Source organism: Panthera pardus, unplaced genomic scaffold (genome assembly GCF_024362965.1).
Source record: "Panthera pardus isolate Hobbes unplaced genomic scaffold, ASM2436296v1 HiC_scaffold_23, whole genome shotgun sequence".
Lineage (NCBI taxonomy): Eukaryota > Metazoa > Chordata > Mammalia > Carnivora > Felidae > Panthera > Panthera pardus.
The window spans coordinates 6,293,877-6,308,576 of NW_026526799.1; positions in this window are offsets into that span (position 1 = coordinate 6,293,877).

Consider the following 14,700-nt stretch of genomic DNA (forward strand, 5'->3'; position numbering starts at 1 on the left):
GCTAATTTAGGCATCTGTCTCTGTCTGGCCTGGTCCTCCTGCCTGTGCTGGGGTTTTTCCCAGCCCCTCGGACAATGCTGGGAACGGGCCCGCCGATCCCTTATTCAAATCACACCCAGGACAATGAGCTCATTGTGCAGGCCACAGAAAAGGGGATGCTGGGGTTGGGGGGGGGTGGTGTGTAACGGGGCATCAGGAGTGGAGAAGGGTAGGGGGTGGTGAGGAAAATGGGAACCCAGGAAAGTGTTTACTAACACAGCCCCTGCAGCTGCTTGGGCCCCTCTCCCCTCCCCCGCCTGGCTGGCAGCTGGGGAGAAGTCCTAGGACTCAGAGGTGGGGGCCCCAAGAATGGATGAGGGGCCTTGTATCCACTGGGCCAGCAGTCAGCAAAGTCTGGCTCAAACCTCCACCTTTGACAGTCTATAGCCGCCCCTGCATGTTCATGGCCAGACACGTTGTTTTTATAGATTGGTTCCGAGGTGGCGGGGGGGGGGGGGGGGGGGGGTAGTTCTTTTTATTTCTTACTGCAGACGAGCAGTGTTAACGTACAGATCCAAGCTGCAGGAGGAGAAGGGGCTCAGGGGAGAGGTGCTGGCAGGCCGTGCAGGGTGGGACCTGCTGTCTCGGCCATTGTCTTCAGGCAACGTTTCATTTTCTCCTCCTTCCCAGCTAATAAATTAGAGAGGAGATGGTGAGCTGCGAAGGGACAGGCTCCCCACGGACGGTGGACGGCAGGCGGGCGGGCGGGAAGGCGAGTCTGTGAGCTCACGGCAGATGGGGCTCACCCAGCCTCGAGGCTGCTCACACCGCACCTGGTCAGACACTCCCATGCATCCCCACACAATGAGCCCCATTAAGAAAACCACGCGCACACACACGCGCGCGTGACATGGACGTGTGCATGTGTGTACACATGTATACGCACATCTATAGAAATCTCCCGAGGTCCCCGAGGGGGGAGATGTGGGGCTTTGAAATGCCCTCCCTGCTACCAACAACCCCCAGCTCCTTGTCGCAGTGAGCGGCCCAGACAGGCCGATGTAAACAGACACACACAGCCTGACACTGACACGCAGACACAAAAAGAAACACACCCACCCAGAGGCAGCCCCAGACACACACACTGACAATAGTGTAATGAATGCAGGACGGGACGGCATTCAGTCAAAAGCCCACATCGCTGCTCGCCCAGCACCGGGGGTGGCTGCAAGGTTATGGACAGGCTGCGAGCCAGCTCTTGACGACCTGCTCCTTTGCTCCGTCTCCCAGGAGTGCGGACTACACGGGAGGCGAAGTAAGAATACGATTCCAGGCATCCAGATGGAAGCAAATGCCCCACGAGCCAGAAAAGTTCGGAACCGGTCTCGGCCCTTAGTCAGGCTCGTCTGAACTGCCCTGAGGATTTTTTTCTTTAATACTGAAAGAGAGGTGTTCAAAGTCATATTAACTCTCCTGCATTTTAAGATGGTGTGGCTTAAAGTCAGGGCAAAGTGGAACCTTGTGGGCATTGTTTTCACAAGCAGCAGAACCCACAGGTTGGGGTGATCTCCTCTTTTCAGTTAAAATAATTTTGAGCAGGGTATATAGGATGCAGAGGAACACGAAGGGTTTACATCTCAGAGACCCAGTAAAAAGTGCTTCTAAGGATACAGGGGAAGGGGTGACCCCTTCTGCACTGGCCCAGCAGAGCAGAAATGCATTAGGCTCAACCATATGAAAGTACCGATATTTGACTGTTTTAGATCGATAAAAAAGAAATTTCATATAGGTCAACTTAAGTAGGCAGCTGGTCCAAGAACCATCAGGGGATTTTCCTTTTTATTTCCTCCCCAAACTGGGTTCTTTTACTCCTGATCAGAAGAAAAAGAAAAAAAGAAAAAAAAAAACATAACCCAAGACCCAAATCGACCTTGGATCACCCATCTACAGCCACATAACCGCATCGTGCACAGAGTCTGGAGCAGCCGCTGGAATGAACTGTGGATACGCACACGCACGTGTACGCATGCACACACACGCAGACACAACCCACGGCCTGTGTCAGGCCAGGACCCACCTTCGGAATCTTCCACCGGGGCTCCCGCTTCTTCGTTCCCTGTCTTCTGATTCCGGAATGTGTCCTGGAGGGGACAGAAGGAACATGAGAGAACACGATGGAAAACGGGACAACCATGCTCTTGGCTTCTCTGGAGGAGTGTCAGGGGCTAGCATGGGAGACTATGCACGCACTTTGTCCTGGAGGAAATGTCAGCTTCAGAGCTTCATCTCTGAAGCACCGCTGTCAACTGGCTACCAAATGTAAACCCAAGGCCAGTCTCTGTGCACATGACATTCATTCAGACTACCTCTAAAGAGGCACAAGGGAAGCCAGAAGGGTGCTGAGGCCACCCCGGCATAGGGAAGGCCCACTCCTTGCCAGCATCTGGATATCCATGTGTCCAGTCCCGGGAAATCACTCTCCAGAACGTCTCTGGGTTCCCATGGGAGGAAAGTGGAAGGTTTTGGAAGCAGAGTCAAGAACTGTTCTGTATCCCACTATCTGTTTCTTGCCCACCGAGGAAAGCCTGCTTCACATATGCTCATCCTACCCCATCAGTAGCAGGTGGGTGGTCCATACAGGAGCCGAGGGGTAGATTCGTCCACTGAGAGTCTTCTAGTGGCCAAGGACCTGGGGCTCCATTCAAAGACCTGGAGCCACCTTCCATGCAGATGGAGATGGCATGGTCCCTCCTACATCTCTGACAAGTACTTTAACCAAAAATACCATGTAAGTTCTAGATTTATCTCTCTAAACACACACACGTACATGCATGCATACACGCACGCACACACACACACCCACACACACCCACACTGACTTCAACAAGAAAACCACCAAAGCAATAGTAATAATAAAATAAAACCTGTTTGGCCTTCCTGCTCCTGGGGGCAAGTGACAGAATGACAGCCTGCGGTCTGGGCGTTAGGGCCAGTGGAGTCATTTGCAAGTCGGGCCCCAGCCTAGGGGCTACGTGGATGACTCTTCCAAACTCCAGCTGTGTTGACAGGAGGCATCTGGGTGCCCACTGCTGCTATAGGGCAGGCTTACCTGCCAGCCCCTGTGCTCAGGATCCAGTCTGAGCAGAACCAAGAGAGAATTCTGGCTTGGATGCCCCAAACAGTATCTGATTTCTTCCAAGGAGGAGAAACCTTCCGTATGTGAATTCTTCCAGATGTAATTTATTATTTGATTGCATTGAAGATGTTCCTTACCAACCTCACACACAAATCTCAATAGGTTCCTGCTATGCTGATTTCTAAGATCAAAGTTGTTCCTCAAACGAAGAAAAGGCAATTGAGATATCACAGTTCTAGAAAGAACCAATGGAATCTGGAAAAGCAAAGTTCTGGCCCAGGCTAAATAGCAACTTCAGGTCACCACAGGCAAAGCATGAAATGACCTCTGACCCTGCTTTCCGAGGCTCCTGGGACTGGAAAGCCAGGAAGCTACAAACTGGTGAGAACTGTCATCCCCCCCAGCACCCCTTCCCCCAGCCTGGCCTTCCCAACCTGGATGGCCAGATGAAATTCTGTATTACACAAGTTTAAAGTGCTGAGCACGGGACTGTGGTTTGCTTCTCTGTATCCCCAAGGCACTGTCCAGAGCCTGACACATAGCGCTCGGTCAGTAAATGTTAAGTGGATAAACGAACGCAATAGCAAAAATACAGCCTGGCATGGGAAGACTTCCGATTCCTGAGCTCTGAGGTTCCGTGGCATAGTCCAGAGGTGCTAAAGTCCTGGCCAAGAGCCATCAGACGTGAGAGCCCAGGGGAGGTACCGGCTCGGCTCAGGCCAGCCCAGTAGCCTCCCACATGGATCTCGCACATGGTGGTGACAAGACCAGCTCCCTTAGCCTGCCCTCCACCCCTCTTATTCTCAGCCTCTACCATCTGACCTGCTCATCTCTACCCAGATTTCTGGCCCGGTCCTGCAGGAGTCTACCCTGCTGCTCCATCCCCAAACTTTTGTTGGGGAGTCCCTCCCCCGCTCAGCCTAGGAGACCTGTTTGGGTACAGTGAGGCTTCTCTGATGACTCCACTCCAAACTAATTCCTCCTCTCTTAACTCCCACAGTCTGAGTCAAGCCATCGACTCTTGAATGTGTGCTTTACTAGGCTCATTTCTGCTTGGAGGGGCCAGGGAGCAGGTCTGGGGTTCTCCTGGGGTTCTCTCTGTACTGGAGCTTGGAGCTTATGCATGGTCAGTAAACACCATGACTTATTCCAGTGACTGACAGAGAGCTGAGCCCCACGCCTCGTTGGCTGCTTTCCCTGCGCCTCCACACATTACCAATGTGCGGCCCACCAGGGAGATGGTCCCCTATGGCACAGCCTTGCTGGCTCATGCGTGCTCAGCCCGCCTCCGCCCCCCAACACATATACACCCATTCTCTAACAGCAGTGGATAGAGGGTGCAAACTGACATTCCTGAGTGCCACAAGCTCAGTATTACTATCCCCAATTTTACAGATGAGAAAACGGGCTCAGAGAGAGGTGAAATAACGTGCCCGAAAGGGTCTGAACTAGAGCAGACAGACCCCTGATGCCCATCAGGCCGCACGCACTGCTTCAAACCACCATGATCTTGAAACCTGCGATCCAATGACAAAAAAGAGAAAAATGAACCTGAAACAACTAAAAATGGGGTAAAGGAAGCTGCAGGCTCAATGTGGAAGGGGTGGCTGTAAACTTGAGCCTTTCCTCTCTATTAACACTCTCCCCAGCACTCCCCAAGGAAATGACATGCCCTCGGGGGCATCTGCCACCTCTCCTATCCCGGGCCACTGAACTCCGGGGACAGGAAGACGGTCTAGCATTCTCTGCTTAAGCACCAGACAAGACTGGACAGAGAAGTGGATCCCTCACCCCCCTCCAGAAGACTCAGTGCTATCTCAGGGGGATGTAACATTCTAGAAAACAGAGGCTCAGCCTCGCCCTGGGCAGGTATGATCCCTTGGCACCATGGGCAGACTGGTGGACTTTGGCCAACCCGATTTTACAGAGTGAGGCACAGCCAGGCTACAGTCCACACTGACAACCAGGAGGAAGCCAGGGTTGGGTGGGACACTTCTCACCCCTCCTAGAGTCTCACCAAGGCTCCCGAGGGCCCAGCACTGAGCCCTCCTACTCACACTCTCCAGGTACACTGCCAGCCCAAAGCAGGAGGCACTTCGGAGCCACCCTCTAGTAACCCAGATGGGCTCATGCCGTTCCCCAAAGCCCAGGCAGACTCCTTGGGAGATGAGGGCCCACGGGGGGACCCAGACTACCGCCTACTCAAGGGCTGTAGCTTCTGAGACATTCCCCATGCAATCACCCCATGACATCTGGCTTAGAAAAACAAGGGTAGACCCTAGATTACATTTTCCATTCTTTCTGCTCCCCAAAGAGACAGGCCTTAAAGAAGATAAAGCATGCGCAGCATTAGCACAGGACTCGGCACAGCAGAAGTGCTCAGTAAATGGTTCCTGTCACCATTATCGAGCGTCATTATGATTTCCTGACGACCCATTCCTCACCTCCCAGGCTCGTGTGAGGAGCTGTCTTTTCATAAACTCAAGGCTTACTGAGGCTGGGAGACCATTAACGGAGTCCAGGGTTTCCGGGGCAGGAAACCGGAGTTTCTGACAGGAGAAGGGGGCTGGAAGCAAGGCTGGACCCACGGCCAAGAGTCCTCTGAGGTGAGAAGGCCCCTTTGCCCTCTGGCAGCAGGATGAGCCCAGCACCTCCCCAGAAAATCTCTCTGAAGACTCAAGGCTTGGCAGGGAGCCAGGGCAGGAGGCCTCTCGAAGAAGACGACGCTGGCTCTGAGCCAAGGCGCATCCCAGAAGCTTCAGCTCGCACAGAGCAGCACAGGCCGAGGGGAGGAGGGGCAGCCGGGAGAGGGGCAATGAGGAACCCTCGGGCCAAAGGAAACCTGCCTAAAGGGGGTTTAGTGTGAACTTGAGATGCACAGCCACCTTCCCATGCCCTGTGGTTTCCACACACCTGAGACACTACAAAATCACCATAAGCACAGGGACGCGGGGTGGGGAGGTGCTCTGCCCCCAGGACAACGCTCCTGTCACCTACATCTATGTCCACACAAACTCCATCCAAAGACTCCTGGGGGTTACCCACTGGTTTTCTTCCCCATCTCCTAAACTCCAAAAACAAAATGTTGCCTGTAGATTCAAGGCCTTCTGTCTCCAAGGACTGTGGGGTAACCCCCATTTAAGGGGCTGTACTAGGCACTTCTAAAAGCCCCATAAGACCTGAGCCTCTCCAGTGGCCTCCAGCCTGGCGTTTCCATGGCCTTCTTCTATACAGAGAGCTCTCTTTGGCCAGGGACCTTCCAGGGACAGACGAAGATTCGTTACTGAACTTCAGGCCTGGAAGAGATCTTAACCCTCTAGTCTAGACCAATAAACTATGAGCTGCATGTATCATTTTAAACTTCCTAGAAACCACATTAAAAAGGAAGGAGAAACAGATCAAACTTATTTTAATAATGTTTCGTTTAACCCAGTATCATCGTTTCAGCTTGCTGTGCTGACCACATATCATGAGATCAACAGCGGTTAACTGGGCGGCCCAACTCTTGGCTCCAGCAACCTCCCCAACTTTGGGAAGATGAGGTGGCCCAAGTATCTCTAAGGAGAGGGGAGCAGGGTCGGAAGGGGAGCCCCAAACTCCATCCCTACTGCTGGGCCCACCGGCCTTTCCTCCCAGCCTCCCAATTAATACCCGCCTACGAGACAGCTGAGTTTACGATAAATCAAATTCAGGGGGACGAGCGCAACACGAACCTGTTTGGAACAGGAAACCTGGAGGGGAGAAGAGATGGGTGTACTTGACATCACAAGCTCGGGAACAAAGACCAACAGAAAGGAACAGGAGGGAGGTTCGGCCTGACCTCTGCATTGGAGGCAGGTCTGGAGGAGGGCGTGCCGCCCCCAGTCCCGGCCACCCGGCTCCTTCAGGCTGCAAATACCCACGCTCCAGCACTGGGTCTGGTGAATTTTCTGCCGCGTCTCCCTGGAGGAACTACCCACAAAAGCTCCTCTCTGCTTTAGAAGGCAAGAACAAGTCGTGCATTTACCCGGTGCTTCTTACTCGGAGTCGCCATGCCAACACACAGTCATAATTACCGAGGAACGCGCCAATAGTGGCAGCATTGACAAAGACACTATATCAGGGCCTGTGAGCTAAGCAAGGTCAGGCTCCTCGCGCCCCCCCCCCCCCCAGCTTCCTGCCCACTTCCTTTATTCCACTCTGATCCATCTCTTTCCCTTCATTCTTTCTCTCCCACCCAGATGGTCTCTTATTATATTTTCTCTGCAAAGAAAGGCACTACAGCTCAGTGTATAAAACACTTTTATAGCAATTAGGAGACAGGTTCTCCTTTGAGTCCCGATTTTAACTTGTGGGAAAAGTCACTTTAACACCCAGGCCTAGTTATCTGGCCGTGAATGGGGAGAGTATTTCGGGCAGTGCCTATTCAGCAAGTGGGTGCCTGCATTTAATTCACCTACTAAATTCAGAGGCTGCTACGTATCTAGTGGACTCCGAGATCTCCTTTATGAGCAGCACCGGAGGGTACCAGAAACTCAGAGAAACAAAAGAAGGTTCAGATCAGAGAGGGAGTTGGCTCTAATACCCTGAGAACAGCAGGGCCTGTATCTCCCCCCAGGAAGGGTGCAAATCTCAGAAAAGGGGCCAGGAGCAGCTGAAGGGTGGGCTCTATCAGATTATAAAAAGATGGGTGAGATGGATGAGAACTATCAGCTTAAGTGACAAGCATCCTGAGGCCCCCAGTGAGACAAGGACATGCACCCATTTAAAATGAGAGGTCAAGAAAAGGAGGCAGACAGCCACCACCAGAGCCTGACACAAGAGCGCCCCAATTTCAGAACACCCAGTGCACCAACATCTGAACTTACAAAGGAGATAAATTGGACGCCGATGATTAGCATCACAAAATGATTATTCCCTTTGTAAAAGGCTTCACTGCAGGACTGCTTTAAATAGTGCATTTAAACCATGATCTGATTTGCTAAATTCGATTTATACACATCTACTGCCTAAGCTGGCGTGCGGCTGTATTTACATGTCTTCCCTTGGCACGGAGGAGGGGAGAGGCCAGCCATTATTTGGGGCCTTTAATCCTTGTAGACAGTAACTAATCTGGGGAGCTGAACCCTGTTTTTCTTCCACAGCTGGGGCTTTCGCTGTAAACTGGGCCTCAGCTCTCCACCCTGCCTTGCCTGGCCAGAGCCAGCCCAAAGATGATGGTCAGGGTTTGGCCAGGATGTGTTGGAGCGTTTCTGCCAATAGGGGCTCCTCACCAAGAAGGAGACGCCCCTCTCCGCACCCAAGGATGACAACTTTCTGGTACAAATTTTCAGAGAATCTGGTCCGTGGCAGGCTCACTAAATGCATTCAGCACCCACAGTTATCATGCCAGGGTTCAAAGGCCGGCTACCTTTTGGGAGCCATGGAAACTTAGTAATCTGTAGAAGTTCTGGGGACCTGGTGAACTACATTCTGCTATTTGCACTTAAGCCACAGGAACCAAAGCTGGGCTGGCACAGAAAGGCTGGCTCTCCACCCCAAGACAAAAGAATGGGTCCACCAGGTCTCACGGTGACTGTGCCGGTGTAATGGGGAAACCTTCGTCAGTTACTCTAAAGGGACTTACGGCTCTCATTGACAGCATAGTCCTTCAGGAGAGAAATGACTCCTTCCCACAAGACCAACAACGTGACAGGACAGTTAGGGGCCAGACCACCGCCAAAAGGTCACACCACTTGCTAAAAGAGAGAAATCTAAGGAATTCATGGGCTCAGGGATGCAACATTCAAAAAACCAAGTCCCTCCAAAAAACAACTTAGAACCTCTTCCTCCACCACCCCCGCCACCATTTCCAAGAACCAGAAGCTTAGTTTTTTAGAACCACGTATTCATTTACCAAATATTTACAGACATCCACAATGATGAGCCCGGCCCAGCAGTGGGAACTGAGGGAAAAGAAAGGAACAGACAGCATTCAGGTCCGAAGAATTTATGGAAGATGGAGGGGTCACCAAACGTAACTGAACTATTTCACTGTTGAGAAACCCACTAAAACCTGCTCACGAAAGAATGGGAAACTGGGAATCGATTGGACTGGACCCCAGTTCTTGCTCTGCCAGCTAACTTTATGACCTTGGGGAAAATCACTTAACCTCTCTGGGTCTGGTTCCTCATCTGTGACATAAGCAGTTGACCTCCATGATAACCAAGCTTTAAATTTTCTATAAATCTTACAGAGGAAGAAATGTTCATATCCCTAAAAACCCTAATCAGCTTCTTCTTCCTTTTTTTTTTTTTTTTTTTAACAAGGTTATAAATCGTCCCATTTTCTTCTTTGTCTTGGCTGCCAGGAGGCTCAGACCAATATTGAATACAACATTTATTTTAGGCCAGGACTTCAGGCCAGGAGATTAGGGGTGGGGGAAGCAGGGTATGACAGGAGAGCTCTCATATGCGAGGTAGGGCTGTGCGGAGATGGGGCTTGGATTCAGGACAGACTCGGTGCTGGACAGATGAGATCACGATGGTGATGAATCCGTGTGTCTGTGCGTACCGTATGCATGTGCAGAGCCTGTGGTTAAGAACTCAGACGTTCGGGCAGACAGCCCTGAATCCGCATCTGGACTCTGCCACAACCTGGCTACAGCCAAAGTCACAAAGAGGGAATCGCCACCACTCTCCCTGTCAAGCTGAGGCCCGAATGCATGTGAAGTGCTTAGTGCCCCGCCAGGTACGAAGCGAGGACTCAATACAAACACAAACGAACAGAACTGGAGTTTCTTAGTCACTGTACAAATGCCTCAGGGCAGCGGTGGATCAATAGGGGCAGTTAGGGGTGGGGGGTGGGGGGAAGGGAACCGCGCTTAAATAATTCAATCGGTGGGAAGGGGGCCTCTGCGGGGCCACTGCTCAGACTTTGGGCCGAGGCCGGGTGGAGAGCCGAGCTCGGAGCTGCTGCTCCGGCGGCACCGCCGGGTGGATGCGAACGGAGCCTCCGGGGCCGTCCTCGGGCCACGCGCACCAGACGCGTGGGTTCCTCCGCTCCCGGCCCCTGATGTCCGCGAGCCCCGGACCGCAGCCGGTCCCGGGCAGGGCGGCCTGGTCCCGCTCGCCGCTCGGGCCTCGCGGTGTCGGGGGGAGAAAAAAAGCGGGCGTCGGCCATGCGCCTGACACGCCTCGAAAATAATGAAGAAGCGCGAGGCACGCGCGGTTCCGGACTCCGAGCCGGCGCCACCGCTCCGCCCCTACCCGCAGCGCGCGGCTGGGCGAGGAGGGCCCGGGCCGCACGCGTCTCTCGCGCGCGGCTCCGGCGGGAGCGCACGCCCCGGCCCGCCCGGGGCGCAGCAGCCGCGACGGAGGGCCCCGCGGCCGTCCGCGGGCCCGGCCTCCCGCCGTCATCGGCGGCCGAAGGGCCTTCGCCCGGAGCGCGGCGGCGGGGACGGCCGGGCGGGCGCGCTCGACGCGCGTTCCGCTCCTGTGGGCCGCGCCGCGACCTACCTCGTGCCCACGCAGCCATCTTGCCGCCGCTCCTCGCTCTCTCAAAATGGCCTCCCGGCCCCGCGGCGCCCGCCTCCCCGCCCGGCCCGGGGTCCGGTGTGCGCGGCCCCCCCCCTCCCCGCGCCCACGCTCCGTGGCCGGCGGCACCGCGGAGTCCGAAGGCCGTAGGCCCACGCGGCGTCCCGGCGTACACGAGGCGCGGGTGCGGCCCCGCGTGCGCGCGGCTCAGCCCGCTCTCTGCAGCCCGGAGAGTGCGGCTGCGGCCCGGCTGGCTGCGTGGCCGGCGGGAGGCCGCCGCGCCACCCCGGGTAGAAGGGTAAGGCTCCGGGGCTGCGCGCCTCGGACTGCCGCGGAACGCCGACGGGGAGAGTCCCCGGCGTCCAGGAGGCCGCGTCGGAGGCCAGAATCAGCGCCGCCTTTACTGGGCGCCTACTGGGAGCCCCACGCCGTGCTCCGCCGAACTGTATCACAGAGCCCGGAGTGCCTGTTAGGTGTGTGCTTAACGCCCAATCCCGGCGTGTTGGGGAGGGACGCGGACGGGGATGACACCGGATCCGGGCCTAGGGAGGAGGAGGGGTTGCCTTTTTTGGGGACCAAGGTAAAAAACACAGACGCTCCACCGATCTGATGGTGGAATCTCCCAAACTCCGGACTGCCGGCCCGCGCGCCCGCTCTTGGCACCCCCGGGCAGAGCGAGGGTGCAGGCGTAGAGCTCCTCTTCCCACACCCCGGCTCTGGCCACTCACCTTTCCACCCGCACGCCCTCCTACGAACGGTTGCTGATGGCAAGTTCGTGCCCGAGAAGAGGAGGGAGGCGCCTGCAGGGGAGTAGCTGTAAAACAGAAAGGAGACATCAGGCGCCCCCCACACCCACCTAGAAGCGTGCTGCGGCCCCCTCGGAGGCGGGGGTAGGGGACGCGCGTCCTCCAGGTCACGACAACAGCCCGGGGCGGCTGCTGGGCGCACACCGCATCTCAGTCTCGCTCGCGCAGGGCGCGAGAGGGAAGCCCAGTACTGGGTAAGGGGGTTCCGTCCCGACCCCGGAGCTCCTTACCCGCCAGCGGGCCAGGCATCCAGCCACCCGTGAGGTGAGACACCTCCGTGCACCTAAGGCCAAGCGCATCGCGGAGAGCCTGCCGGCGACCGCCCTAGGACAACCCCGGCTTCCCCGACAGCACAGCTCCTGAGTCCTGACGCTGGAAACCCGCCCGAACCGGGACCCCAGGCCATTTTCCGGAAGCCCAAATGTTAGAAATGCAGAACCCATGCTAAAGTGGGCCTCCTGGCGGCGTCCTCCTGGCCTCGCAAGTCAATCTGGATCCTGCTCCCTTCAAATCTCTAAGGACACTCGCATGTACACTTCCCCGGCCAGCCAAGCAAGGAACTTACACCTGCCCCGACCCCCCTTCCAACAGGGTGCTCCCTGGAGTCCTAATACGTCTCCCAGTTCAGGACCAGTTGGTATGGCAGGCGCTGGGGAAAGAAGGCAGCTGGTCAATTCTCCACAAAACTCTGGCCATTTATTGGTGCTTTCACTCTCTCCAGCTGGTGGAGGTTTGAACTTCATATCCAGACATTCATATGCACCCCCTGCTCCAGCCTGGAGAAAGAGCTACCATTTGCTCTGCGCCCACTGTATGCCAGGGACTTTTCATTTGTATATTTTACTTAATTCTCACATGAGCCCTGGAGGTGCAGTTACTTATGTCACCCCCATTTCACAGATGAGGAAACAAGTCTAGAGAGGTGATGTGTCTTGTCAAGGATACACTGAGTTGCAATGGTAAAAGCATGCCTCCCCCCGCCCCCAACCCCCCAAAAAACCCTGCCTCACAGGTGTGGGCATCCTCCCCCACCCAATGAGCTGCTGCCCTTATAGATGTGGATTGCCAGCTTATTAACCCAGACTAGGATTGCCCTGGGTCCTCCACTCTAGCGTCTCAGCTCAGGAATTGTCACCCCTAGGGACAGAAAGGCCACAGGCCAGTCCCCCTGCTCTCCCCATGACCAGAGAACAAGAAATTCCTGCAGCCTCTCTGGGCACTCCAGAGGCATTTCCATCCTAATTCTTTAGCCTGAGTCCAGAACCTTGGGGGAATCTGGCAAAACCTCATGCTGGCCAATAATCCGCTCCTGATTTTTAAGATCCCAGTCCTGGGGCAGCTGGGTGGCTCAGTTGGTTAGGTGACTGACTTCGGCTTAGGTCATGATCTCACAGTTCATGGGTTCGAGCCCCATGTGGGGCTCTGTGCTGACGGCTAGGAGCCTGCTTCGGATTCTGTGTCTCCCCTTCTCTCTACCCCTCCCCTGCTCACGCTCTGTGTCTCTCTGTCTCTCAATAATAAATAAACGTTAAAAAAAATTTAAAATCCCAGTCTACACAGCCAAAGAAGTGGGTGACCTGCGTTATTACCAGGATAATTCACGCAGGAGAAAATGAGATGAAGGCGCAGATTGGCCATGATATTTTTACACAAAACCCCAATGGAGACCTGAGGAGATTCAGGAGCTAAAAAGAGGAACATTGCAAGGAAATACCCCTCTTTCTGGTTTCCTGCAAAAGATTTCATCCCAACTGATAATCAGGCAGAAAGCCCTAACTCCCCCAACCTCCAAAGCTGAGAGGCGCTTTTTCTTTAAATGACGTTAATGTGACGTTAATGTTTCTTTTTTTTTTTTTTCCAATGAAGCCTCTGTAAGAGACAACCTCCATTTAAAAAATTATGCCCATTGGGCCTGATGTGAAATAAATTTTAGAAAATCGCAAGTTTGGGCTTTTTCAGAAGAGAGCCAGGGACACAGCCCCCACCCCCAGGCTGCCTGAGGTGATAAAGGGGCACCTGAAGGTTGAGACGAGACGGGGTGGGTACAACCAGACTTGGGAGGCACCGGGAACCTGGGAGGGGGGATGGAGGGCACAAGGGTCTGCAGCCACACTCCCCAGGGGGCGGAGGATAGCGGGTCCCTTTCAAAATAAACCCAAATCGGTGGTGTGAGACCAGCCTAGCCAGGAGGATGGCTGTGGTGTCTGAGCCCCTGCCCCACTTGCAGTGCATCTCCACCCTAACAAGACAGAGAAGACTCGAGAAATGCCACCCTGTATATTCCTGCAACACACAAAGCCCCGGGGTTTGGCTGGAGACAGAGGAGAGCAGCTCCACTCACAGCACCCCCTAATTCATAGGGAAGGGGCGCAAGACTAAGTTGCAAGCTGATGGGGAGGGGTGACGCTGACCACTGAGGGGTCAGAGGGCCTGTGCAGATGGAAGCTGAAAGGAAGTTCTAATTAGCACAAAGCCGGCACCTTCCATTAATAGCTCTCCGTGGGCTCCTGGATGCCGCTGAAGAGAGGCAAGTTGGAATGTGTGAGGCTCACCTGTCCCCGGCTCATTAACAGACCTCGGGTGAGAACAGGGCTGTCCTGGCAGAAGACCAGCCCAAATCGGCAACCCCTCCCCCAAATTTAATTACAGGTTTGACTTCTGGGCCCATCCGAGGGGAAAGTGTTTAGCGCAAGTCCAATGTGACTGTAAACATGAAATCTGGACACTCGCTCAGCCAGGCCTCTGAGGACAGTGCTCCCTCCAGACTTGAAATAAAGCCTTAAAAAAAAAATTAGTCCTAGCATATATTCCATGTGTGTCGAATTCTAGATAGGTCAAAGTAATCCACGGTACGGTACGAGGCATCAGAAGGCAGGTAAGCAGGGATTGAGTGAGAAGAGGCAGGAAGGAAGCTTCTGGAAGTGAGGGAAAGGCCGTCCATCTGAGTGTTGGCTACATAGGTGTAAAATGCACTTGTCAGAATCCATACAACTGTATAGCTGTGATCTGTTTCTATATGTAAATTATACTTTTAATAATATATATTCAGGTGTATTATGCATGTGGCTTACCTCACACACATACACATACAAAGGCCTTGGCCCCTAGCTGATTTCTCTATAGCCCGTGATATCCCCCAATGTGAATGTTCACACCCTTTTCAAGGGTCACCGTGGAGAAAGGGGCCAGAGCAGATGGGGAAATGGGGCTGTGCACATCTCACAAACGCACAGCCTTGGCTGGCCAAGTAGGGAGGAGGAATGTCTGAATTGAATCAATTAGCTG